The sequence below is a fragment of the Euprymna scolopes genome, chromosome 35 (genome assembly GCF_053919585.1).
Source record: "Euprymna scolopes isolate OS-2025 chromosome 35, ASM5391958v1, whole genome shotgun sequence".
Lineage (NCBI taxonomy): Eukaryota > Metazoa > Mollusca > Cephalopoda > Sepiida > Sepiolidae > Euprymna > Euprymna scolopes.
The window spans coordinates 39,573,177-39,599,628 of record NC_136516.1 but is presented as its reverse complement, the minus strand read 5'-3'; the positions used below and the strand labels follow the sequence as shown (position 1 = coordinate 39,599,628).

Below are 26,452 nucleotides of genomic sequence, written 5' to 3'. Positions count from 1 at the left end.
TATTAACAGCAGGAGCAGCGTTTAAACACGTATGCAAATTGGCAAGTGTGCTCGGACTTGCGTCTGAAGAAAAAGAAAAAAGTACATCACATGGGCGGAGAAAAAACAAAGTCGGCACCGAAGGAGACAGATGTGAAAAGTGAAAACGAGAATGGGCTGGCTGTGGCTGGCGTGCGGTCAGAGGAAAGAGAAACAGACCATGTTAGATGGACATGTGGCAGCGGGAGACTTTTTAAGTGGTGTCGAAACGGGAGAGTTACGGCAATAAATGCTAAAAAAGAAAAATGCCGACCCGAATTTATTTTTGCTGATTTGGTCTTTTGCGACAGAACCCACGTTACAATTCTACTTACCCCTATTTCTTCCTTTATCCTTTTCACTTTCTCTTTCTCCTCCTTTTTCTCTCCATCTATCTTCCCCCACCCCGTCTCTACCCTCGCCATCTCTCTCCCTCATCCATCTCTCTCCATCTTACTCTTTTACTTTCTCCCCCCCCGCACACTTGCCCTTTCTTTTTCTTCTTTTCTCTTTCTCTCTCCCTCGTTCCATTTGACTCTCTTAGTCTTCCAGTTTCCTATTTGTGAATTAATCTTTTTCGACCTCCACCTCTCTCTTTCTCTCTCTTAATAACCACACCAGGACATGAGAAATCAAGAATCGGAAAAAACCCCAAAAAACCCAAACAAATCTATGCCTCTCACCACCCCCTTTTTTCTGTCAGTTCTTCACAATCATTCTACCTCTTCTTATTTATTCCTTCCACTTTTTTTTTCTCTCTCTCTCTCTCTCTCCCATCTCTCTTCCCTGCACCCGTCTCTACCTCCGCCATCTCTCTCCCTCGCCCCTCTTACTCCGTCTTTCTTCCTTTCTCCATTTAACTTTTTCACCCTCTCTCTTTCTCACCTCCTCTCTCTCCTTCTTCCTCCTTCTATCGTCCTCACTTTCCCCCTCCCTCTCTTTCGCGGTCACTCTCTCTTTTTCTTCTTTATGATTTCTCTCTCTGCTCTCTCTCTCTCTCCCATCTCTCTTCCCTGCACCCATCTCTACCTCCGCCATCTCTCTCCCTCGCCCCTCTTACTCCGTCTTTCTTCCTTTCTCTATTTCACTTTTTCACCCCCTCTCTTTCTCACCTACTCTCTCTCCTTCTTACTCCTTTTATCGTCCTCACTTTCTCCCTCCCTCTCATTCACGGTCACTCTCTCTTTTTCTTTATGATCTCTCTCTCTCTCTCTCTCTCTCTCGCTCGCTCGCTCGCTCTATTTCTGTCTCCCTCTCACTCTCCCTGTTTCCTATTTGTGTATTAATCTCTCTCACTCTCTACCTCTCCATTTCTCTCCCTAAATAACGACACCAAGACATGGGAATTCAAGAATCGGTAAAAAGAAAATAAATAAATCTAAATATAATCGTGATTGGAATCAAGAATTGACAGCAGACTTAAATGAGATTTTCTTGGTCACTTTGTGATCGATGGAGAAAAGGAACAGAAGACCAAAACAAAACATTTTATTTTGCCAAATCGATTTTTAGTGCATCTAGAAATCTAACTATTTTAAAATTCTTCCATTCTAATATAATCTCTCATAGCAGAATATTGTTTAAACTTCACTTTATTCCACCAACTTTCCAAAGTTAACTAATAAGTTGGAAGCTCGTATTTTTTATTATACCCATGTTTGAATGTATGACTGTAGACCCAATGTATACAATTTTTTCGTCAAAAATGTAAAGGAAAATAAAACAAACATACAAGAAATAACTGTTACCGAACGCAAGAATATTCAATTTTCTATAATCTGCATAGTTTTCTTTAGTTCTGTAACGTTTTGGGAAGTGGTTTATTTATTATTTATTATTTATTTATAATTTATTATTTTATTTTTTATTTTATTTTTTATTTTGATTTTTTTTTTTTTCAGAATTCTTTGTAGCACGTAAAGCTTAATTTATCCTGCCAACCATACAATTTACTTTTCAATTTTTTTTTTATATGAGTTTATCATAATAGCTTAGGGACAGAATTAATATTTTTTCAGCTTATGTGAAAGCAATATACATAGAACACTGAGAATAAATCAAGTTAGTTTAGTGCAAATATGTGATAAAAATTGAATTTGGAATAAAATTATAAATTTTACAGGACTTTAAAAATTTATGTTCCACTTAAAGAACAATTGTAGATAAAGGTTAAAAAAATGTATCCAAGATGGCCGCCAGCATTTCTTGGTGTTTAGCTTTCATAAGACATTTGAAAACTCGAAAATTAAAAATAATGTAATTAATAACTAACACCAAGCATACTAAAATAATTTCAGACCGATCTGTATATTTTAACTTACTGAAACTATTCTAAAGATTTTTTTCTTTATTTCGTAATAAGTAACAGTATATTTAAGCTTTTGGCATAACGTTATAAGCCATGACTTTTTTTTTTTTAGAAACCTTTGTTTAGAAAAAAACATTCAGAAATAGAAATACAAAAACTTCTTAGAACTGAAAAATTATGCAGGACGATATAACGCTGAATCCTTTTTGCGTTTGGTAACAGTTATTTATTGTATGTTTTGGTTGTTTTCGAATTCTCGGATGTTATCTACACAACATCTTTGCAAAAAAAAAAATATCATTGTCTTATAATTTTCGATTTTTTGCGTCGCCATTTTTGCAAGTCATCGTATCGATTGGATTGACTTCGCTTAATTTCAACGTTCCGAACTTCCGGTCAAACTGTGAAGACATCGGCAATGACGTCACATTTTTTTTCTTCCTTCGCGTTACAGATTCGAGCCTGCCTGCCTACCACCACTTTTTTTCTCTTTCGACCCAAACTGCCTACTGTTGTTTCGCCCCCCCCCCCAGTTACTACCATTTTGTTTTTTTTTAAATACCCACCTCCAGGGTTCCTTACTCGACCCAGACAACACCGGGGAACCCCACGACTATACCACCTTTTGATTTCCCGCCTTCTTCCCCCCTCCCCGGAGGTCCTTAATACTCCTCAACACACCCGGGCGACGCCGGCTACTTCCGCTAGTATATAATAAAACAGTTACTTAACTTTCAGTGTGTGTAGCGCACAAGCAAAGAACATACCTGTCTCTCCGCTGTGTCTTTGTCCGTTCTCATTATTCAAGCTCATCTCTCTTCGAAGGAAACCAAACAACAACAGTTTATATATTTGATATAACTTTATTCTTGACGTACCATCGGAGCTGAATAACGTAATTGTCTACATTACGCTAAAATCGCGTTTCTTCCAGCTTCCAAAACGCGGAGACAATATCTTTCGTGTTCACTTTTCTGGCTTTTCCAATCTCTTCAAACTCTAAACTAAACAGCACGTCTCTCCAAATCTTTCTCGTTGCATCATTAACTCACGTAACATTAAGATCACGTGATGCCATTACTTAAATCATCTTCATTGTTTATGTTCTAACATTCTTGTTTGTTTTAACGTTCTTACATTAACATTCTGGATGAATTTCTAGCAAAATATTTTTTATCCTAAAAGTATTTTCTGTCTTGATACAAATTTTCTAGAAATTAAAAGCGATCTTGAGTGTGATTTTCACAACGTTTCGGTCGATGTAACCTCCGACCTTCTTTAGGTGTACCTTGTCGAACTCGGGAATGTTTCTGTCGAACTCAAGTATTTGGACGGAATTTCGAGCAGAACCCTTTATTTACTTCACGGGAGTAGCATGCTCTTGTTCCGTCATCCATGACTGGATAGAGGTCCTAAGATTCTTTGCCTCCACTGAGGACTGAGTCTTCAACCTTCAGGAGAATATCACTTTCTACAATTGATTTTTTTCAAATAATATAACCACTGCACCGCCAGCCCTTGCGGACAATTCTGGTACGAATTTTAGAAGTCTTAAACCTATTTTATTTCTAATTGTAAATATCACTATTTATTACTAATTATTACTATATATTAACGTATATCTCTCTATCTATCTATCTATCTGTCTATCTATCTATCTATCTATCTGTCTATCTATCTGTCTATCTATCTATCTATCTATCTATCTATCTATCTATCTATCTGTCTATCTAGCTATCTATCTGTCTATCTATCTATCTGTCTATCTATCTATCTGTCTATCTATCTGTCTATCTATCTATCTATCTATCTATCTATCTATCTATCTATCTATCCATAAATGTTTACACTTATTACTTGTATATATGATCTGTTGTTTATAATTAACGGTTCATATTAAATTCTGTACTAGGTCTACTTAGTAATTCGTTATTCCCCAGCTTATGTGCTGCTTTTTTGAGTCGTCTTACCCCCCACCGTACTACTCCCGTGAAGTAAATAAAGGGTTCTACTCCCTATAAAAGAGAGTAAAAGGATAGAAAGGAAAAAGTAACAATAAAAGAGAGTAAAAAGGATAGAAAGAAAAAAGGTAACAATAAAAGAGAGTAACAGGATAGAAAGAAAAAGGTAACAATAAAACAGAGTAAAAGGATAGAAAGGAAAAAGTAACAATAAAAGAGAGTAAAAAGGATAGAAAGAAAAAAGGTAACAATAAAAGAGAGTAAAAGGATAGAAAGAAAAAGGTAACAATAAAACAGAGTAAAAGGATAGAAAGGAAAAAGTAACAATAAAAGAGAGTAAAAAGGATAGAAAGGAAAAAGGTAACAATAAAAGAGAGTAAAAGGATAGAAAGAAAAAGGTAACAATAAAACAGAGTAAAAGGATAGAAAGGAAAAAGTAACAATAAAAGAGAGTAAAAAGGATAGAAAGAAAAAAGGTAACAATAAAAGAGAGTAACAGGATAGAAAGAAAAAAGGTAACAATAAATGAGAGTAAAATATACACCTGAAGAAGGTCAGAGGTTACATCAACCGAAAAGTTGCGAAAAATCGCATTCAAGATGAGAACAGTAGTTTGATGAATCCAAATCATACGAATAACTAATCCTCATCTAAAAAATTCAGAAACATCAAAACGATCATAATAATGATGATGATCGTCCATCTAACTTTGCGTTGCCCCGGCAAGCTTAGATATAACACAAGATCACCCGCTTCATCATGCAATTTGCATCTCTTATAACTGTATTTCCATAAACCACACAGTGATATAACACATATTTCAAATTTCTAATCTATATGATTTGAACAAACATATACGACATAATCACATGGGCTAAGCTGTTCCCATTAGAGCACTGAAGCTAAACGATGTTGAATTGGTTAGTGCTAAAATAGGTGACTATTTGGCAATATCAGGTGCTGTGTGTGCTCTGAAGCCTAAAGAAGGGTGGGCGCCGCTAGGCTATTTTTGTCCAAGACAGAGGGTTAAGGAACTCGTCCATCAATAATTTGAACCATCAGGCTTCTCTACTGCAATATATATATATATATATATATATATATATATATATATATATATATATACACACACACACGCATATATATATACACACACACACGCATATATATATATATACACACACACACGCATATATATACACACACACGCATATATATACACACACACGCATATATATATACACACACACACGCATATATATATACACACACACGCATATATATATACACACACACGCATATATATATATACACACACACACACACATATATATATACACATACACACACACCCATATATATCTATACACACACATATATATACACATACACACACACCCATATATATCTATACACATATATATATACACGCGTGTATATATACACATATATATATATATATATATATCGAATTTATTGAGACAAACATTAATGGCTACATATGTGCATACAGTTTTCTGTAATCACCCGTTTAAGGGAGACTACGCCATCAGGCCAATAATTACCTACAAGAATAGACTCTTACCTCAGATTAGAGGATATGTTTGTATAAATAAATATATTATATCTACTCTGTTAACTCATTGAGACATGTTGTTTCAGTCGATGTACTTCTAGGAAACCAAACTACACTGCCATATATATATATAATATATATATATATATATGTATGTATATATATATTCCGTTTTCATATTTCTGGGAGGAGAAATAATTAATGAATTTAACGAGATTAATGCAAGAGTGCTCAATACCGAAGTAGATAGAGCAGGATAGAGTTTGTTTTGTATATGTATATAAAGTGACATATGAATGCTTATCTAAAACAAAATATATATATATATATATATATATATTAGACATTACGAGGATATATATATATATATATACCCGTTCATATACACTTTTCCGTGATAAAGCTAGAACCCAGTATTAGATAGAATGGTTAGGTCATCAGTATTGCACACTGCATGCGTACGATGACCTGGGCTCGCGCCTATGTCGAAGCATGTCACTGATGAGATGCAGTACATCGAAACCCACTTTGGGTCTGGCGTTGTCCGTTGTCGATGCAATTGCTCGATTCCATCTAATTCTGGGTTCTAGCTCTATCATGGAAAAGTGTATGTTAACCGGTATATATATATGGAGAGATGAAAGGTTATATGTTCCTGAACGTTTCGTCTTTATTTATAGACTTCCTATGAATAAAGACGAAACGTTGTTGAACATAAAACTTGTTTGTTCCGTTTTCATCTCTCGTTGGAATATTATTTCTTTTCGTCTCATATATATATATATATATATATATATATATATATATATATATAGGGTGTGTGCAAAGTGTGGACGCAGCTTCTCTAATTGGTTATGTTCACCTTTTTAGCCTTGTTGTAGTAGAGAAACAAAAGAAATCACTAGGCATTTACGTAGTCTGTGTATAGACTTTACGAATACCTTGTGTAGGTAGGTATGTATATATATATATATATATATATATATATATATATATGAGTGTGTGTTTTATGTATGTGTGTATGAGTGTGTGTGTTATGTATGTGTGTATGAGTGTGTGTGTTATGTATGTGTGTATGAGTGTGTGTGTTATGTATGTGTATATATATATATGTGTGAGTGTGTGTTATGTATGTGTGTATGAGTGTGTGTTATGTATGTGTGTATGAGTGTGTGTTATGTATGTGTGTATGAGTGTGTGTTATGTATGAGTGTGTGTGTTATGTATGTGTGTATGAGTGTGTGTGTTATGTATGTATGTATGAGTGTGTGTGTTATGTATATGTATATGAGTGTGTGTGTGTGTTATGTATATATATATATATGTGTGTGTGTGAGTGTGTGTTATGTATGTGTGTATGAGTGTGTGTTATGTATGTGTGTATGAGTGTGTGTTATGTATGTGTGTTATGTATGTGTGTATGAGTGTGTGTGTTATGTGTATGAGTGTGTGTGTTATGTATATGTGTATGAGTGTGTGTGTGTTATGTGTATGAGTGTGTGTGTTATGTATATATATATGTGTGTGTGTGTGTGTTATGTATATGTGTGTGTGTTATGCATATATATATAAATGTGTGTGTGTGTTATGTGTGTGTGTGTTATGTGTGCGTGTGTGTGTTATGTGTGTGTTATGTATATGTGTGTGTGTGTGTTATGTATATATATATATGTGCGTGTGTGTGTGTTATGTATATATATATATATATATATATATGTGCGTGTGTGTGTGTTATAATTTGCAGAAATGTGAGAAGATATAATTATATCCACACTCAAGCAACCTCGCAGCTCACAAGAGCCATGAAGTCTTGGACTTCTGGTTTGTTTGCTTTCAGGACACTTGTAAGCTGCGACGTTAATTGACTGTGGATATATATATATATATATATATATATATATATATATATATTAAAATCTGGTTTCCTTGTATGATTGGACGTGATGCCGTTGCATTTCTAAAGAAATCACAACAAAAACATGTATGCAAAAATGTAGCCAATAATGTTTGTATAAATAAATGCTATAATAGTGATCTGCTTGACATTAAGAACATTTTGATAAACACAGTAATTTCAGTGGATTTACATCTAGGACATTACAACGATACAATCATACATATATATATATATATATATATATATATATATATATATATATATAAAATTAATACGAAAAATATGTATATGCTTATATATTTTCTTAATTTATGTCTTATTTGGTGACGTGTACGAATACAAAATATCTATTGAAAAAGTTTTTACTAAAAAAAACTAAATTTCTGACCGTATAATCGGCCTTCCTCATTTTAATGCAGATGTGTATGCAGGGTAGTGGGGGGGAGTGACAGGAGAAAAAGGTATAGCCAATGAGAGGGTGTCGTTTAAGCTTTGAGATGGTCGGGTATTTGGCTGGCATGGTTATCTTGTTTTTTTCTTTTCTTTTTTTAAACCTTCTGAATGATTCATACATTTTTCTTTTACTTGAATGTCATCACTTATCAAGGCCAGGAGGCCACTCAAGGATAAGGATTAATAAATGTTAGGTAATTGCTGAGCCAAATCCATGATGGCCAGTAATGGTGGAACTTGAGCAGGGTTTAGAGCTTCTTTACATTCTTGCACTAAACCGTCTTCAAAATTTAGTGGGTTAAGACTTTTTCGCCTTCTGACTTCTTTCTTACAGAAGAGACGTTGTGAGTCTGTATCTATCGTTACTTTGTGCTGGGTGCTCGACTGAGCACTAATCCATGGTCTCACTCTCTATAAAAGGTTTGTAACAAATACTCTTAGCTACAACAACCGTCAACAAGCTACCTTACTCTCTATCTGTGCCCATCGATCCTGCTATAATCACCCGAGAAGCAATCCCACAGTATCTTGTCCAACAAACGGACAGTTCTAGGAAAGAAACTCTGTTCATGGAATTTTCGTTTAATTTTAGACAAGGCATTACTCTGTTAGACCGTAACTTCGCCAGGGTTTTTGGCCCTTAGTTTACAAGAAGACAAGCCCACATGGCTACCTCTGCACACGGACTTCAGTACGATGCACTCATGAGCTATTTTAACTTTCTGCAGGATTGTCTGTAATCCTTTGTCTTTATGCACAAAACCTCTTCCATTGGGAATCATTTTTCTTACAAGCATACCAACGAAAATAATCGATAAAATTCTTTTATAAATGTTAGAATTGACTTTGCCTTTCTATGCTACAGCGTTTGGTCTTGGACTGCTAGACTCTAAAATAATTTTTTTTTTATTTAATTTTCACCCAAAACAAAGCACAGTGCCACTTTGAAATAGGAAGCTACCATCGATGACATAAGTTGCAGGGATATCATGAAGGGAGGTGAGCAGTAAGATGTCAGTTGTGTCCTCTCCAGAGAAGAAGTCTCTTATATCTGGGTTTGTAATACAAAATAGTTACTTTGTTTTAATAAAATATGAACAGAAAGATTTTCTAAAACATTTCTGGAAGTAAAAAAAAAAAAAATATTTTGTGTTTTTTTAAGTTTTTTTTAAATTTATTTAGAAAAACTTTTTTTAAAAATCTTAAAAATAAAAAAAAAACATACGTTTATTTTCGATTCGGCCTGAAATTGCATTTGTCTGCTCCTGTGCTATGAACTCTCCTCATCTCCCAACTGAAAGCCAAAACAGTGATTCCGGCCTCAATAATTGTGCCAAAAGAGATTTTTTCAATCACAAGGTGGTCGATAGAAAAAAATGACGGAAAGAGGATATCATAAGTGGAGGATTCTCAAAGAAACGAGACAATAAAAAACTAAATTCAAAACAGAATAGATCTAAAGAATCGTGCTGGGGAGATTGTTAATAAAATAAAAGATGGGATAGGCTTAAATCTGCGAGGACGAAAAGCCGCCAGTTTATAAACTGCTGGCCAAAACACATCTGCTTCCGACAGGTCATGCTGCTTGGTTAGCTCTGAAATAAAGTCTGTGTTCACATCAGAGTCTCGAACTGACCTATTAAACTCGATTTTCTTATCGCAGCCGAGGAATTTGTTTACAAATGTTGAACAGAGTTGATTAAACTAGGGACGGACAATGAAAATGAAAGTTATTTATTTATTTTTTATTTATTTTTATTTATTTATTTTTTTGTAAAAAAAAAAAAAAAAATGAATATTTCTAATTGAAAAGAAAAATCCACCCCAAATCAAAATTCTTTGATGGTGATAAAATTTCGTGTTTGTTTTACTATACACATAGATTCGATAAAAGTGTCAAACAAAAAATAAATGTTATCACAGGCAAGATAAGTTACTTTTTTTACCTAACCGGATAAGTTTTTAGTGTTTTTATTTAATGTAAAATGTTTAATCAATTCAAAAACATGCTATCTTTATCGGTATATTTGAAAAAGACAAATGGCGGCGAGCTCGCTGGTGAATACGTTAAATTTGGGAAAATGAATTCAAACTAAAAAATTATATAAAATACTGTTATAAACATACCAAATCTATGTCAGCCTATGTCACGGTAACACATTGAGTGAGGTTCTAACTGGAAGCCGCAGGAGTGAGCTTGAGGTGCTAGAGCGAGTCGGAGTCCACTGGTTGTAGAGGGGAGTCGCAGAAGGCAGGTAGTATGAGAGAGTGAAATTTGCATACAGGCAATTTGTGGTAATTAGTCCTGAAAAGGACTGTTGTAATCGCAATAATAGTTTGTGGTAGTTAGCCCTGAAAAGTGCTGTATGAACTACTGCTGCTGAGAACCTTCAGCTGATTGGCTCAGACGATTTGACTAGGTTGACAAAGTTGCATTTCGGAAGGCTTTCTACTCCCTATCCAGCTTAAGGGTTTTTTTTTTTTTTCTAAGAAACTGCTTTCTTTATGAAAGAGTGCTGAAGTTCTAGGAATGGTGCCAATAAACACACAAATGACTATTATTCATTTCTCACCGAACCTCTTACAGTCAAAAGTGTTTTAGATGTTTATTGACTGTGCTTATATTAACTTCATTTCGAAATTAAATTTGTTTGTGTTTAGTTGTGAAAATTCAAGTTTTATGTGTGTGTTCACTCAATTGTGGAATTAAAAGAAAGCGGAAGTCGTTAGCACGCATAGTCGTGGTATGTCGGTCAGGTGACTGTTTCTGCCATCGAGCGTAGCCGTTGTTTGTTTACTAAAATGGAGACGGTGATTCGACACACCGAGACAATAGAATTAATTGTGTAAAATAAAACTGAAAATGAGAATAGTAGCCTGTAGAACACAAATAATACAAACAAAAACTTGGTTCAACGCAAACTCCTGACTCCATTTGAAATAAATCTATTAACATTTATTCATGCGACGGTGATCGTTAATTATACAAAACCTGTAACGTGATTCTGCAGTTCTTTGGGGACATTTTTACGGGGAATTATTTTTCTTTCCCTTTAACCATCAATCACGTTAATTATCCGTATTTTTTTGTGAATCCACAAAATGTCACGCTTTAGTACAAAAAAAAAATAAATAAATAAAAATAAACAACAAAAAAAAGTTAGTTTTTACATCTCTACATAAACAGATTATCCTGTATGCCACAATGGATACCAAATCAGACTGTGGAATCAGAAAGACGCTTCTAAATATCGTTGCTTTTACTTAGATGTCAATGATACTGGTTATTTGGTTGTTTTGTTTTACGGCAGATCAACCCTTTTTCGCGTTATTTAATACCGAATGCAGTAATTTTAGGAACAAAGTGCTTATGCTTAGTTTATTGAATCTTTAAATATTTATTCTTGGTGTTTGGTTTGCTTTATTTGGATAGGAAAATTGTTGTTTTATTTTTGACATTTTAGAACGTATTTGAGTTTTGCAAATGTTTGGTGCATTTTAGGTAAGAAAGCCAGTATCTTCAGACAGTCTAATCTGGTATCACCGGTAATAATATTAATAACTAACAGATGTACCCGGCGTCACCCAGTATTAAACATAACGTTAAACTGCTTTTAAAAAAATGAAGTTTGTGGTTTACGATTTTTAATCTGTCTGATTTCTAAACTTGGCGCTGATTTGTGCAAGCATTCGATTTCCTTTCTGGCTTGCCCAATCAGATACCATCTCTCACGCAAGCTGAGCACGTGATAGAAATCGATAAAAAGTGTTAACGCAGAATCTACTTCCTCTTTTTTCCGGTCAGGAGACCAAAGTCAGCTGACCTATTTCGTGACACTTCTTTCATCCGATCTTCTTTCTTAGGGTGCAATCAAAATCTCCTAGGTTGCCAAACCCCAGGGTTCTACAGAAAGGACCATGGACTCAACATGGTTACTATAGCCGTACAAGCATGGGCTTGTTATAACACACACACACACGGCTCTGACTTTAACACCGGTATATAACATTCTTCATAAAGAAATTTTTTTCTTTTTTTTTTCTTATAAACAATACAGTCATCTTTTTTTTTTATAAAAAACATTTTTCTCTTCCCTACTAACTGGACTTTCATTTAACACCACGTGGACTCTGTATACCTTTTGTCTTCGTCCATTGTTGTGCACTTATTCCATTCCTAACGATCTTCTTGTTTTCATTCCTGTTTTATTAACACACTAGCGGGGAGTACCCGGCGTTGCCCGGGTGTTTGGAGGTATGTGTTGGGGGAGGGGGTAGAAAAACGTTGGCCGAATGTTTGGAGGTGTAAAAGAAAAAAAAGTTTTAGTAGGAAGATAGGAATGATTAGAAGCAACGTTTATTCTCCAGTGACAACATTGACAGAAAGGAGGGATCACAAAGTGACGGTGGTGTGTATGCAAAATAGCCGAGATATAATATGTCCGATCTCATGCTGCAGTCGCTTCTTCTCTCAGTTGTCTGGTTGTCTCCCTTTTTATTAAGACGGATGACGTCAGGACGTTCCTCCACACATATTTTTTTGTTTATCGTCTGAAATGTCGGTCAGTTCCGCTGATACCAAATCCCCGGGAATTCTGCGTTCTCCATTGTGAACCTCTTTGTCATTTCCGGCACATCTCTATCTAAGATCGTTTCCATGAATGACTGTTCGGCTTTTATTGACGTCATTTTTGCAAGCCCAGAGAACCGACTGTCCTTTCCAGAATTGTCTCTGCTATTTGCAATCCACCCTCCTCTGTAACATTATGCCTGACGTCATTTCCGTCTAATCTTCATGGACTTCCTTTCTCACGAATCTTACTTTATTTTCAGGTAACTTCTTTGCGATTTATTTACAATTAATCCTGCTTACAACATAACGTGAAATTATTACTGAGCAAATGTGTTTAGTTAATACTTATGCTAGCAATTCTAATCTACATCTTGGATGTGATTTTTCTATTTTGTGTCCGTCTGTGGAACGCCATACTGCAACACTGCTTCCTAGCTGACTATAACATAGTTGTTTTCAAGTTTAATGTACACAAGTTCTTTTTGGGCTGTTCTCTTAAATAATTAAACCCTACTGATGTTCGACCTTTACTAATTATCATGGTGTTACCTCACTATCTACCCGACACTCATTAACCCTTATCCTCGAGTGGCCCCTGAGCCTTGATAAGCAGTGACCCCCCCCCATCTCGCTAGTAAAAAAATAAGTACCTTCATGTGGAAAATTCTATTTTCAATGCAACCACAACGAATTGTCACAAACTAAACTGTCACATATGAGACTTGTGGACTTAATACTTTCTTTTACCTTTAATTATTTGCCGACACACAAAATGCACATAATGGGGCAATAGTCAAGATTGTCTGCTTGTTTTGACTTCCGGTTTCTATTTCAGTCGTCTGTACAGAAATCCCGCCCTTTAAACTCCTTGCCTTTCGTCTTTTTATACACTTTCTATTTTGTCACATTTTCATATCGCGTGTTTTTTTTTCCCTGGCCGTCATGCACAGTTTGATGCTCTATCTGTCCTGTTTCTGTTCCGCCTTCCTGTCCTTAATTCTGCTTTTCTTTCTGTTACATTCTACTGTCGATTTGGCAAAATTACCTCCCACGCAAATGCACATAACGCGGCAATAGTAAAGATTCTTGGCTATTTATGACTTCCGGCTTCTGTTGTCCATTTAGCAGGATAATCAGATATGGTCACACGGACAAGAAAGCCATTCTTAATAAGGACAGGGGAGGGGGGCTTTCATGCTATCTAAGAAGAAGATAATCATTAATAAGAAAGGACCATATCATGTTTATCACCATTGTACCGTCTGTGAAGCATAAACCGGAAATCACAAAGAGCAGACAATCTTGACTTTAACCCATAACGCACGTGGATCCTAAATAGCAGACGTGGCTGTTCATGCCTGTTTGTTCTCGACTTTTGATTGATTTATATAAACATCGAATCAAGTGTTTACATAGGATTTCAAAATGTTTTCAGTTATCGCAATATTTTACTGTATTTTAGACTTTATCGCATTCGGGTGTCAGAGGAGTTTAAGATCAAGATTGGCACCAGACTCCGCTGCATGTCACTGCCAAGTCGAATTTTCATGATTCACTTAATATAGACTGAAATATCTTATAAAGATAATAAGTTTTAAACTCTTATGGGACGTGTGATTGAATGCTATCGGATATGAAAATACATGTACACACACACACGCACACACATATATATTATGGCAGTAGAGTTTAGAAGTACATCCAATGAAACATGTGTCTACTAAAAAGTGCTCAATGAGTAAACAGAGCAGGTATATTAAATTTATTTATACAAACATTACATATGTGCATACATGTTTCTGTAATCATCCGTTATTGGGGAGATTACATCTTCAGGCCAAGAAGAGTTTTCAAAGGTAATTCTTCGCCTGAAGACATAATCTCCCCAGTAACTGGCGATTACAGAAACATGTATGCACATATGTAGCCATCAATGTTTGTATAAATAAATTTAATATATATGTGTGTGTGTGTGCGTGTGTGCACATATGCATGTGTGTGTGCGTGTGTGCACATATGCATGTGTGTGCGCGTGTGTGTGTGTGTGCGTGCATATATGTGTGTGGGTGTACACATATGCGTATGTGTGTGCACATGGGACCTTAAATGCAATGCTTGATAGTTCTGCCAAATTTATATACTAGCAGGGAGACCCGACGTTGCCCGGGATTGAATGATGATCAACGAATATTTCACACTCCTATATTTTCATTGTCATCAAAATCCGCGAAATAGCCCGGGAGGAAGATTCACATGCCTCCATGCAATAACTTAGTCTAAAATATATGTTATTCTACATTGCACTCTAGAGAACCTAGTGTTTCGTTTATAAAATTATTTTAACTAATCTTCTTTCCAGTTAACGTGAAAAACATTAAGAAATTTACGTGCGAGGTTTGAACCTACAGACCATGTCATGCAAACAAAAAACAAAAAGAAAACACGTAAATTTTCAAGTCTTATGAAATTCTTTGCAACGAATGAAAAAAAAAACTCCGTGTAGAGTTTTAACCTACAGACCACCTGTAATTTCTTCTTTCTCACTGTGTTGTTCTTGTTTACGGTCTTTTCATCACCCGACATTTTATCATCCGACTATTAATCACGGATTATAATTCACTAAACATTTAATCACATGTTTTTTCATCACACGAACACTTAATCACATTGAGACATTTAATCACTTGGAGATGTCCGAAAATGCTTGAAGGGTGTTATTTTTTCACCACATTATGTTTGTCTATTTTTTAGAATCCTTCAAGATGGTTCTTCATAATCTGTTTATCCATTTTTACGAACTATTGTCCTCATCTTCATCGTTGTTTGTCCATAATATACTTGTTTTTTTTTGTTGTTTTTTTTGACAAATAAATACAGCATTGTTCGGTATTGTTCGGTATAAAAATACCGAACAATACCGTATTTATTTGTCAAAAAAAAACATTAAGTAAAAAAAGAAAGAAAATGAACCTATTTGCAGAAGTTTGTTTACATTTGTAAATGAAAAATTAATTAATTAAATATATATATATATATATATATTTACATAGGCATACCCACTTATCAAGGGCCAGAGACCACTCGAGGATAAGTGTTAAGAGTGTACAGTAGTCAATTGGACAATATAGTAATCGTCAGTAATGGAAATTCAGTAAATTTGTTAACTTAAGGGGAACGGCTTATCAAGAACTTGTTTACATTGGACTTGAAGACAACTATATTGTAGTCGGCTAGAAAGCAGGAAAACGGAAGACAGTTTCACAGACGTGCAGTTCTAAGAAAGAAGCTTTGTTCATGGAATCTACGTTTAGGCGTAGGCACAGATAAAGAATGGGGGGAATTATTGATAGTGTTTACAGCTATACGAGTGTTTCTTGTGAAAGTTTGGCGAGGGGGGACCATAGATTGAAGCTCAGTCGAACACTTTCCATGAAAATAACGATAAAGCAGACAAACTCGCTACATCTCTTCTGTGAGATAGAGGTTGCAGGGAAGAAAAAAGGACATCTCCTATGAGGCTACAAAGTCTATTTTGAACTCTATCAATGCAGGATAAGTCCTTTCTAGCAACTCCTGACCAGATGTGGCAACAGTACTCCATCCTTGAACGTACCTGGCTCTTATATAGATAGAGAATTGCATCAGCAGTGAGATATCTACTGGATCGATAGAAGGATCCCACCATTTTTCCAGCGGCCTTGGCAATGGATTTAATGTATGTGTTCCATTTAAGATCAGGAGTTAAGGTCAAGCCCAGAAGCTTGTCAAAACATGAGGCTTCCCAAATTTTTATTAAAAAAGTGGCTGATATTTACTTTAAGCGAACACATAGCCTCTCCTCGAACTCTTGCATGATTGGCAGGAGGTACAGTTTTACCCCATAGATTTTAATCTCTTGTAAAAATAACCCCCAAAATTGTCAAAGAGGCTAAAAATTTAGCCTAATTACAATATAATCACATAAATAACAGTACATAAATAAATGTTATTTTTTTCCTTTGCACATGATTAATTGTCTCGGTGTTGGGTGATTTAGTGTCCACGTGATGAAAAACGTGAGAAAATGTCTAGTGATTATGTTTGTGATTAATAGTCGAGTGATTAAATGTCAGATGATGAAATGTCGGTAAACCGTTGCTCTTCTGTTAACAGTCTTATTAATCGCTATGCGTTTTTAGCAATTCCAATTCAGGTAAAAATGTGGGTCGTCCGATTGTTTCTGTTTTTAGGTAATTTTCCATGTCCCCAACTCCTCGATCGGGATGTAGGGTTTACGTCATCGCTCAGCAATCGGCGATCCTCTGGCATTCTGTGTGCGCGCGCCTATTTTAGAAAATTGCTCGTCATCTATCCAACATCAGTATCATTATTCCAGGCTTTCATACTTACATGTGGATGAACGGGCGCAGAAGATGAAGAAAAGGTTGATGCGTGACAGTTGGTAAATCGATTGAGTCTGCATGTTCAGCCGACATTAATCTTTAGCGGTTGTCTTCGGCGTAGGCTCATATTTATATCATTTTCAATAAGTTTGTCTTTTTATCTTCGAAATAGTAGACGAAAAGCATCCCTCGGGACTATTATATTGATTTTGTGTCTTGCCAGCTTCCTACAATGCATGAATGATGGCGTTTTGCAGTTTCTGACATGTCATTAACCTTTAACGTTTACGATACAGAACGATAATATGCTGAACACGGGAGATTTCACGCTTTTTTTTACCGATCCTTTTGTTACAATGAGAATACTAATGAAATTAACTCATATATACGGAAAGTATTTCGCCTGAAATACATTTTTTAACAAAAGTGTTCATGTATAGAGAAGAAAAGTCAAGAAATTTGCTGTTGCCTGGGAGTAATAGCCTTAAATCTGAAAAACTCATGTAGGCCTCTTATTTTTTTCTTTTATTTTTTCTTTTTCCGTTTTTTCTTTTTCCATTTTTCCTTTTTCCGTTTTTCCTTTTTCCGTTTTTTTTCGTTTTCCTTTTTCTTTTTTTCTTTTTTCTTTTTCATTTTTTCTTTTTCATTTTTTCTTTTTCATTTTTTCTTTTTTTCTTTTTCTGTTTTTTCTTTTTTCATTTTTTCTTTTTTTCTTTTTCTGTTTTTTCTTTTTTCATTTTTTCTTTTTCATCTTTTCTTTTTCCGTTTTTTCTGTTTCTATTTCTCCTTTTTCCATCTTCCTTATTGACTTTTTTCTTTTTAATTTCTCTTTTTAATATATTTGTCATTTTTTCTAGTTACTTTTTTCTATTTAATTGTTTCCTTGTCATTTTAATTAATTTTTTTCAATTTTCTTTTTTTCATATTTCCTTTTTTTCTAATTTTCCTTTTTTTTCTAATTTTCCTTTTTTTTCTAATTTTCCTTTTTTTTCTAATTTTCCTCTTTTTTCTAATTTTCCTTTTTTTTCTATTTTTCCTCTTTTTTCTATTTTTCCTCTTTTTTCTAATTTTCCTTTTTTTTCTAATTTTCCTTTTTTTTCTAATTTTCCTCTTTTTTCTATTTTTTTTTCTAATTTTCCTTTTTGTTTGTTTTTTCTTTTTCCTATTTCTGGTTTTTTGTTTTCTTTTTCTGTTCATCTTATTCTCATTCTTCTTATTGTACTCTGTAGTAGTTCTCACATAAATCATCAGAGATTACTTACTGGCAAAAACCGGTGGTGTTCCCTGGGGCCTAAATGACAAGGTTTTACAGATTTCCAATACCCCCGACATCTTTCTATAACTTTTGCAAATGACTTCTCACAATCAACGTCCGTAATAAAGATCATAATAACAACAATAATAATTAAGAAAAAAAATGAAATAAATAAACAATTTTCTTTGAATATTTTAGTAACATATCTAAATAAATAGCCAACATGGACACCGGGAGTATAATTTTTCTCTTTTTCATTTTTAACAGGAGGCATACAGTGCTATAATCATACCGAGCAAATTATATATATGTATGTATATATATATGTACTAGCATTTCGACCCGGCGTTGCCCGGGTGTTTGGAGGTGTATGCTGAGCAAAAAAAAAAAAAAGGTCAATTTTTTTTAATTTGACTCCTATTATGACCCCTTAATATTTATTGTTTTGGGCTCAAATCGATTTATTAAGTTAGATCCATGTTCAAGGAACCTATATCTAAAATTCCAAGTGTTTAGACCCCAAATTGGTGGAGGAGTTTGGTAGAGTTCTCAAAGGTCAACTTGCTGAACTTTGACCAGTTAACAGCCAAATTTCTGTCCGAAAACCAATCACATCGATTTTCCCAAATCTCAGTACCCTGTATATCAAATTTCGAGTCTGTAGACTAAAAATTGACAGAGTTATTGCGTAGGATAATGTACACATACACACAGACACGTTCACTTTTATAGATATATAGATATATATGTATATATGAAAACGATAGATGACATAAATATTATAAAACACAATTGCAACTACACTTCCGATTTTTTCGGATTCGTGTAATCATGCCTATATTTTTATTTTTTTATCTTTAAGTTAATGAGTTCTTATTCTGCTGAGTGGAGGCGGAAGATATTCAGAAATTGACATCATAATTATATGATTGTTTTTGTGCTACGAAACAGGTGGTGTCCAGAATTGAACATTTTAACACGCTGAAAGAAATGAACAGTAAGATGAACATCTTGGAATTTAGAATATAGACTTTTATTTGTATATTTTGTATTTACTCTGTAGTTATATTTAACATACATCGAGTTTCGTAAATAAATATAATTGAATAGGCATATTTACCCGATGCATATGTTTGTGTGAGGACGACACTCCACCTATGTACTCAATGAATTTTTGATCTACCGACTGGAAAGCTGGTATATAGGTTACTCAGACATGTGAAAAAATTTTTAATCTGTTTTCGTACGATACAAAAGTCTTCAAAGGGTGTCAACATTTTTTAAAAATTGGTACTTGGGTCATCGGATTTTTATCTGTTTTTTTAACTGTTTCAAAAAAAAATAAAATAAAATAATTCAATTAAAAATCTTTCATATGATAGCTTTCTTGCTTGGTCTTAAGGTTTTGGTTTCAATTTTTCTTTTTACTTACTAGAAGTTTAGAAAAATCATAATACTCGCATTCATATGTTTCAGTTTCTTTGGTTTTTTTTTTTTTTTTTTTTTTTTTACTTGATTTTGTTTTTAAAGGAATTTTGTATGTTTAATACCGGGCAATGCCAGGTACATCTGCTAGTATTATATATATATATATATATATATATATATATATATATATATATATAGCAGAACTGGTAAATAGTGAAAACTTGAAGAAGGTGCTCAATACTATTGCAGAGCAAATATATATATATTTTTTTTATTTTCTTACAGTTTTATCTGTTTAGTTACACATGTATCTGCTACCGGATCGTATTAACGATCCAGTAACTTCGTCAGACTTAGACAGAAGTGGTTATTATGATTGGAAAAGATCATATTAAAAGAAAACGATTAAAAATACAAAAAGAAAAAAAAAGAGAAAAAAGTTTCCTTATTAATCTGTAAACTATCCCTCCTCCTCTCTTCACTTACTCCCTCCCCTCTCTCCATCTCTCTCTCTCTCTCTCTCTCTCTCTATCTTCCTCTACATATACTGAAATCTGTGTCGTGTCTTGTTAAAGTTTTCTTTAATTCACCCCCCACCTTTTTTCTTTTTTTTTATTTTCTTTTTTTTTTTCTATTCTTTAGTTATTAAATCTTAAAAATCAAATGGTGTCGGATCTAAATGGAGATCCCTCCCCCCTTCTTTTTTTAAATCGTTTTCTTCTAATACCATCTTTTTAAATCATAATAACCACTTCTGTCCACGTCTGACGAAGTTACTGGATCGTTAATACGATCCGGTAGCGGAAACATGTGTAACTAAACAGATAAAACGGTAATAAAATAATATATATATATATATATATATATATATAACCACTCAAAAAACTTTTTTCAATTATGCTGAAAAGCAAAATAGCGTCCATTCGCAGCTGAATATTTTGCTAACTGCATTTCATTTCCTCTGATGATATGAGCCATTGTTGAAAATCCATGGATTAAGGAAATTAAAATAGCTCCTTCTATTTATTCCTTTTGTCAAGCAATAAATTCTTAAATCGAATATATTTCTCTATATGTTTTTTTTTTTTTTCAGAATTTAAAATTGAACCATGAAACTTATTCACACACACAAACACACACACACACACACACACACACACACACACACACACAAATCTAACAAATTAAATATTTACTGGGGATTAATTATTGTCAGATATTGATCTTCCTTGCATTAATTTTCTGAAGAGTTCTATAAAAAGCAATTCAATTTGAGAGAAAATCGTTAAATTGTCCGAAAGTTAAAATCTTGTTTCGACTGAAATCGATAATTGTAATGTTGATCCTAATCATTGGTTTTCTATAAGTAGGGTTTAGTGATTTATAAGCGTATGCTGTTGAGATCTGCTCAGATAGAACAATGTTGTTCTTAATATTGTCTTGGAAGTTTTTTAACCTTTAAAACCATATAAAAAAAAAACTTCTTCAATTTTTATATTTTTTATCATTCGTTTAGAAAACTATTTAGTCAGTAAGTCATTTAATCACCTGCAATCAATGCATCAACTTGCTCTCTCGAATTCACAATAGTCCTAATGTTAATTTAAGGGATCATCAGTTGTTTACCATGAAAATCTGTTTCAGGGATTTAAAAACAAAACAGTATATTAAATCATGGCCCCCCAGCAGTGTTGGTCAAACACCACCTCCTTTTAACTCCAGAACAAAAATGTAATAGATATTAGATCTATTTTCTTACTCTTGATTAATTCGGCTAATCATGTTATAAAAATGTCTTTCTTACCTGTGAGATTCGTCTGTTTCCAAATTCAAAATGGATATATATATTTTTTTTTTAACAATATTGTATTTATAAGATTCGGATTAATCCACGTTACTACTTATCACCCCCACTATGATTAGTACTTTGTATATTTAAATTCTTATTTATTTAAAATTAAAAATATATAAAAGTTAAAAATATTCATACATACATTTTTTTTTTTTTTTGTATAATACATTTTATACATTAATAATATAGTTTTGGATTTCCTTTATTAATATATTCTGGTTAATTTTATACGATTCAAAAGCATCAGGATAACGAACAAATGCTTTATTTAACTGTTTAAATATTTTAGTTTTATCCCTACCTTATTTTATCATCCTTATTACTGGCTAGAAATATATAATGTGTGTGTTTAAACAAAATAATGGAAACACCTTGTGAATTTTGTGTCAATTAATAGATAAAAAAAAATCACATAAATTGATCAATGATTTTTTTTTTATTAAAAAAATCAAATTTTACAATTTTTACAGATTAAAAAGTTTTAATTATTTTGGATACAAACGAAATCTCTGTAATCCAATTAAATTGTCGCCCTTGAATTAAGGAAAAAAGCTTAGTCTTGGCAGTATTGAATGTTTCCATCCATTTACGTCTCCATTCCATTAGGTTGAATGTCTTCTAAAGTTCCAGCCATTTCCTTAGATATCTGTTCATTTGTTTTCCCGTGTCTGTTATAGAGTGTAGTGTCATCAGCAAATATACCCATCTCGGCGACAATTTTATTAAAGAGATCTTTTATGAATAAGAGGAATAATTATAGTCCAAGGGTGAGGCACAGTTGCATTTACATCATGTTTTAAGGTATGAATATCGAGGACAACCTGAACTTTTATCTTATTTAAGAAAGATTTGATTGTTAAATATTTGTCCAGTAATACCATATGATTTAATTTTCATAAGACCATCGTGCTATACCCTGTCAAAAGCCTTAGATATGTCTAGAGCTATTTCCCTAGTCTCCCTTTCCCTATCCAGTGCATGGTATATATTTTCAGAAATTATAGTTAGGATATATGCAATAGAACAAGCTTACCTAAATTGATACTATTAGTCAGAAAGAAATTTATTTTTTATGAGGTAGTGCTTGATTAATTAAGAAATCAAAAATTTCGGTGAAAAGAGGGAGGGCGATAATTTAGTGGATTAGTTCTTTTGACAGAATTCTTGTCAGAAGCAATTTTGCCGAGCCTTTCTACTTGTGCGGTAATAAAGCTTCTCAAATGCACTTGTGATGCTAGGCTGTATAAGGTGTTAACTTTGGTCAAAATCAGGCTGTTCCTTCTTTCATTTGATTTTTCAATTATTGATACTTATCAAAGGCATTCCAATGCAAAACCTATCTAAGAACACTACCAGATACATGAAGTACATTCGTGTGAAATTTCATTAAAAAAAAAACCAGCCTAGTTGTTTCGGAGTCCATAAGGAACGAACTCACACAAAACACACAGATACAAAGTTCCTTTTGTATAAATAGATAGATAGATAGATAGATAGATATGCATAGTCAGAGTACGGCAGATCTAAAGAAGTAAACCTAGAAATTATTCTTATTTATTTATTTTCTTTAATTTCATCTATTGCATATTACACTGGGTTTTATATCTGCAACAACGTATAAATAGCTTGTTGAAGCTTATGTGACTTTCTATGAAAATCGCTTCAGACAAAACATAAAGCCATCTTATGTAAGGAGCTAGAAAAATACTGCTTCAAGGACAAAACAAAACTAGCCAACGATAAATGTAAGATGGATAGATTCCGACCCAGAAAACGGCAATTCTTTCCCCTTTGTCGGAAGCATTTTTCATGTGATGTGAGGACTAAAATCTATATATCTATAAAAGTGAACGTGTCTGTGTGTGTGTCTGTGCACATTTCCCTACTCAATAACTCTGTTAATTTTTCAGTCTACAGACTCGAAATTTGATATACAAGGTACTGAGATTTGGGAAAATCTTTTTAATCCGTTTTCGGCCAGAAATTTGGCTGCTAAGGGTCAAAGTTCAACGATTTGACCTTTGAGAACCCTACCAAACTCCTCCGCCAATTTTGGGTATAAATACTTGAAATTTTAGATATGGGTTCCTTGGACATGGATCTAACTTAATAACTCGATTTGAGCCCCAAACAATAAATGTTAAGCGGTCATAATAGAGGTCAAAGTTTTAACAAATTTAACCTCTGCGGTCTCTACCAAATTACTCAGACAATTTCTGGTCTAAACATTTGAAATTTGACATAAAGGGTATTCAAAGATAGGGCAGGCTTTTTAATCGGTTTTGGTCGAAAATTTTTAGTTACCAATAAATAAATGTATGTATGTTTGCATGTTTGCCTAAAACTTTCGACAGAGGCGACAGATTTTACCAAGATCAGTATCATTTTGAAGTTCGACCTTTCAGATGACACATATCGAAAAATTGGCTCTTCACCTTCAACTGGGCACTTTTCTACAGGGGGGGGGAGGGTCGCTTTTTTCGACGATATTTTTGAAAGTCATCCTCTCCTTTCAATTGTCTAGCCTTAATTAAAACCTATGTCACTTCCGGTTTGCCGGTGGTCGTAACAGCAAAGACGCGTCAGATTTTTTCCCGTTCTTTTCCTCCTTTGCAGTACAGGTTCGATCCTGCCTTCCTACTACAACTTTTTTTTTTCTTTTGCTCAAAAATGCACATCCAAACACCCGGGCAACGCCGGACTGAAATGCTAGTACAAAATAAATGAAATGAAAGTTACAGGGCTGACAAAAATATAATTAACCTCTATTTTCTGCTCCCCTAGTCGTTAGAATCGTTAGAATTTTTGGTCTTTCAGAATCTTTTGGAATCTCATGCAAAAAAAAAAAAATAAATAAAAAAAAATATTTATCTTGTGCCCAAAATGGGGCATGCAAGCTGTTGCTTCTATTATAAATAACGAATCAATTTAAGCTAGGCTTCTTTACAGAAGCCATGAAAACCTGTTGGAGACGATCAATCAGACTCTCCCTCGCTGGCATCTGAAAATTGGTTGATGTATCTGTTTAATCAAAATAGAAGATGACAATCCCCGTTCATTAAGCTGCCTACATTTTTTTTTTTCAAGGACACGGATTTTCTAAGAAAACTGATGAAATCTTCTTTCCCAACCTGTCGAATTACAGATATACTTAATTTTATTGCACTTGATATTAAGGTTTTTTTTTTCCTTTTATTTCTTAGTTTTTTTTTATGTCTTTTATGGAAGGTTTGTGGTAAATTAGTCAATCGGCACCTTTTTTTGTGTGATTTGAGTGCGTTTACGTACTGCATTTCGTGTTCCTGTTTACTTGTTTCCCTAAGAAGGTAGAGTTAGAGAAATGGTTGGTTTTAATGTTGTGAAAATCCAGCTCCCCCAGAAGGGGCATTTTGAACTGGGGCCAAAATTAAAATGTTGCTTTAGTTTTGAATGATCTCTCCCTCACTAAGAGAAGATAGAAAAGACAAAGTGAAGCACTAGAACAGATACTGCATCTTACTCCTAACTAGTGATTGGACGATTCCAATGTTTTTCCTGATTCCTGAGTAATTACCGATTCCAATTCCGATTCTTTATAAATCTCTAATTGTTATTATCCCGCTTTTTCGTAAACTATGCAGATATGTTCTTAAACGTCAAAATACACTTGTGCGGGATGATCTATCGATTTTAGCTTCACTGGTATTTCAAAATCAATAAATATTTATTATTTTATCATTATTACCAGCAATGGAAGATTTTACTTTAAATAAAATCAAATAAAAAAAGACAATTAAAAGAATTGTTTTGGAATCGGAAAAAAGGCATCAATTTTTTGGATTCCGATACCAATTCCGATAACAATTCCGATACCCCGAAATCTTCTAATTTTTCTGATTCCTGATTCCAATTCTGATTAATCGTCCCAACACTACTCCTAACCAAAAAGCTAATTTATCTATACATGAATACTTTTTACAATAAGATTTGAATTGAAATCCATGTTTAATTTCAGAAGAGTTTTCGGTGGGTAGCTAATCTGCATAAGTCCTGGAGATAAAAAATAGTTTTCGATGGCCAGTTGATCTCTATAAGTCCTGTACATGAAAAAGCGTTTCCTGTGGGTAGCTGATCTGTATAAGTCCTGGAGGTGAAAAAAAGGTTTTGTTAGGTAGCTAAACTGTATAAGTTGTGAACTTTAAAATTTGCAGACAAAAAGCAAAGATTTTTCTTGTGTGGATACGAAGAATTATGTGCAGGAATTCTAAAAGGACCAATATTTTTATGGAGCAATTCCAATTTCTGATTGGTTGCTAGCAGAACATGGCACCATTTGATTGGACTGTAAGTAGAACCTTCCAATTTTCTTTAATAATACTCCAATATTATATAAAAAATATTGCAACAATAAGTTTTACAAGCATAGATTTTACAAAAGATAGTGACAAAATAACACAATAGATGTGGCACAAGGCCAATTTGGGTGAGTTCTTTTTGTCTATTGTTTTAAACTAGTTTCAGTCACCACAATACAGCATTCACACTTTGGACAATCGTGCTTATCCATATTATTTGATGTTTTCTATTGACAGCAACAATATATATATATATATATATATTGGTATATTTAGGCAGCATTTTTTTTATTCAATGCAACGGAGAAACTTTATAATTCTTTTTTTAATTTTTCAATTTTCTGTATAATCTTTTTTGTATCAAAATCAAAAATATTAATAGAAGTTCCATAATTGTTGTCACGAGCGCTTTTGA

General features: G+C 33.8%; 1 protein-coding gene across 2 annotated transcripts in view; it reads left to right on the top strand.

Annotated features, from left to right (window-relative positions):
- Window positions 1-26,452, top strand: part of LOC145259828 (uncharacterized) — a 299,932-nt gene that overhangs the window by 139,341 nt on the left and 134,139 nt on the right. The gene's annotated exons all lie outside the window — the stretch shown is intronic.